Source organism: Hypanus sabinus, chromosome 2 (genome assembly GCF_030144855.1).
Source record: "Hypanus sabinus isolate sHypSab1 chromosome 2, sHypSab1.hap1, whole genome shotgun sequence".
Classification (NCBI taxonomy): Eukaryota; Metazoa; Chordata; class Chondrichthyes; order Myliobatiformes; family Dasyatidae; genus Hypanus; species Hypanus sabinus.
The window spans coordinates 158,223,026-158,226,587 of record NC_082707.1 but is presented as its reverse complement, the minus strand read 5'-3'; positions in this window follow the sequence as shown (position 1 = coordinate 158,226,587).

The following is a 3,562-nucleotide window of genomic DNA, read 5'->3' as shown; positions in this document are numbered from 1 at the left end:
TGCATAAAATTACTGAAAATGAAGTCAGATTTGAAATGTGTAACAGCATTTTAGTTTGAAGTTATGCAAAGAAATTTCTTGAGCAAGGTTAGTTCCTTGAGCTTATTTTGAGCTTCTTGGGAACCACAAAGGGCATTAATAGAGGGATATCCAGGTATTGCAAAGAATCGTAGCTGCAGGCACTAAAAGCTTGAGATCACACCAGTGATCTGCAGATACATGCAGATATTTTCCTGACAGCAATCCATCCAATCAGCATAAATAAGAACACATGATGGACAACAAATCCAATGCTGAAATTTACAATTATTTCATCAACAAATATCTGGAGGCTTGAATAGAGGGAATCCTCCAAGAGGACCAACCTTGTCTTAGGATTTGGAGGCTTGCGTGCCTTAATGACCTGGAGAGCTGTTGGCTGAAGTCAGGGCCTTGTGCTTTGACTCTTGGTAGGGTCACCCATGCCAAACTCATCAATGGGTAGAGGCCAGAGCAAGAGTGGTCCACTGGTCCTCCTGGTTCAGGGTTTCAGAAGGGCTAACAAACCTCGACTGGTCAGAAAAATTTGTTAGAGAAACAGCAATGAAGAATCATGTATCTGTGTGCGACGGTGTTCCTGAGTCTCCACCCAGGATTTGTATGGCTTACATTAGTGATAACTGAGAGGAAATTACTGGCATAATGAACACCTTCAAGATCAAGGACAAAATTTGGGATGTATAATGCTGCCAAGCTTGCACAAATAACTGTGGAAATGCATCAGAGGGTGCCAGTGAAAGCAGATGGACAGGGTCTGGATGACTAAAGGCTGCAACTGGTGAAACAGATATACACTCAGGAATGGAAGACAGTCAGCATCATGGTGGTGTTGCTGACATTTTGCAACACATGAGGATCAACGAAGTACAGCATCCACACCAAGGAGGAGAAGCTGTACCAGAGCTGTGTTCTATCCACAATCCTGTACCAGCCAGAATGCTTGCACGACAGAGCGTGACCTTGCCAAGCTGTCATCATTCCACACCATGAGCTTCCGAAGATCTTCTGCATTTTCTGGCCTAGAAAAATTTCCAACTACACCCTACTCCTTCAGTGTCACCAAGAGGACATGGCCACAATCATCATGAGGCGACATTGGAGATGGATTGGGTGAGTAATGAGAAGAGAGGCATCATTATGAAGGTGGCACTTCTGAAGGGTGCAAGAAACCAAAGACAACTTGGCGCCCATACCATAGAGGTAGAAGTGAGGTCACTGGACCACACCGGGGCTACAGTAGAGATGGCTAAGGACAGACAGAAATAGAGGACCTTCATTGCTGCCCTAAATGCCAACAGCGTAACAGAATAGAGGGAACGGTAAGTGAGGTAAAGGGATGAGGTAAAAGAACAAGTTTTGTTTGGGAAGGTTTAGTGTGGATGACAGGATGGTTAGGATGGAGGAGTGAAGTAGTTTTGTGGAGGGAATATCTCAACAGATTATTGAACTGGGGAGAAGGGGAAGTAGGGGAAAAGACAAGTGCTTGGAGATAGTTTCAGACTTGGTTGTCATTAACGATAGATGATAGCTATTGATTGTTGAAGCCGGTAGTTTGGAAGATGAGGGTGAATGACTTTTAGCTCTCAGGATGGGGAAATAGTGAGAGCATGAGTGCAAGAATTGGAGCAGACACAGGTGATGGACCTCGATGAAATTAAGTTATTACTCTTCAACTATCAGGTTCGTGAACCCGTGTAGATAACTTTGCTCACCTCAACACGGAACTAATTACACAATCTATACTCACTTTCCAGGACTCTATACTAATTTTCTCAATATTTATTTATTTGGTTTTTTTCCCTTTGGCATTTCATTTTTTAATATTTATTGCTTGTCTTCTTTTGTGCATTGCTTGTTTGTCTTTTTTGTGTGTAGTTTTTCGTTGACTCTATGGTATTTCTTTCTTCGACTGTGAATGCCTGCAAGAAAATGAATCTCAGGTGATATACACATACTTTGATAATAAATGTAATCTGAACTTTGAAAATCTTTGCTTGAGAAAGAGAAATTGAAAATGTTGCAACATTTTCATGGAGTCTAAGGGAATGGAATGCAATCTTAATAGGAAGGAGGGTAAAAGGAATTGTTATCAAGGTAACTATGTGGTTTATCATAAATATTAATCTCTTTCTCTAAACTTTCAAACATATCTGAGTATTTACCTTTTAAAATAAAAGGTGAAGGAGTTTTTGTTGATAGTTTTTGACTAACCATCACTTGGAATTCATTGGTGCACCAGTTTAACAGTATTTCTGGGGTACAAGGTCTCTGCTCTATTCCACTTCACAATAATCACAAATACAAGGGATTTACATGCCAAAGACATCAACAGAGCTGGAACTCCAGCAAACACGATTAAAAATCTTTCAAAATTACAAAAGCAAAAAAAATTCAGATGCTGGAATTAAAATGTCAATTCTGCTTCTACTTTTGCACGTGATGCCTGCTGACCTGCTAAATGTTTCCTGACTTTTCTGATTTATCTAAAAATATTTGATACACAAGTTACCTAAAATCTGCTTTGGTTTTGGCCAGTTACATATAAAATAATTGTACAGCATTAAAAACTAATTAGCTAATTAAGACAATGTCAGATTTAATAAAGTTATTAGTTTGGTGCTATTTCCTTACTCATTGACTAAGCCCTGAAAATGTTCCTTCTTCAAAAAAGCAACAAATGCTGGAGGAACTCAGCGGATCAGGCAGGGTCTATGGAGGGAATAAACAGTCGTGTTTCAGGCCTTCAAAAAATACATCTAATCCCCTTTCACAAGTTACTGTTGAACCATTTTCTTCCATTGTTTCAAATCGCACTGTTACAGCATCACAGTATGGTGAACCACGTGTATTAAATGCCAGGGAAGAAGACCCAATCCCCTAATTCAACCTAGTCAAAATACTTTTCCTCATCCTCATTTTTTGACAGAAAGTCTGTTTTCATTTACTTTAGCTTCCTTACTCTCTTCTATTTATTGCAATATTTGTATTTGTAGATGTATAAGATAAGGTAAAATAAAACTTTATTTATCCCGAAGGAAATTATTATTGAAGGTTGCTCAGTCGGAAATATATACTTTAAAATACAAAATGTGCATTAAAAAGGAATAGTGATAGTTAAGGTAAAATACGTCCATATTTAAGTCGAGTTTATATAAAATCCGTTAGCAACTATTACATAATTTACACACACATCTGTAGTATTTTTACGTAAACTTAGCTCAATGTTTAAATAACAGCTCACATTTAAGCACCTCCAAGGAAGCAAAGTTCGGCATTATTGGAACGCTAAATGAACCAATAAAACGATGAGAAGTAGAAAACGTAACCAATCAACTCCCGCGAATTTAGGGTGTTGCTACATGCATAAGCGAACCAATCGAAAAACGCATAATAAACCACCTGGCCGCAATAACGAATCAAAATTGGTAAGATAGGACCACCCCTGACCAAGTGATTGGCTATTGCACCAAAATAGATTTTTTTGAAATCAAACGTATATAAGCGGCTTAAATGTGACGCGGAA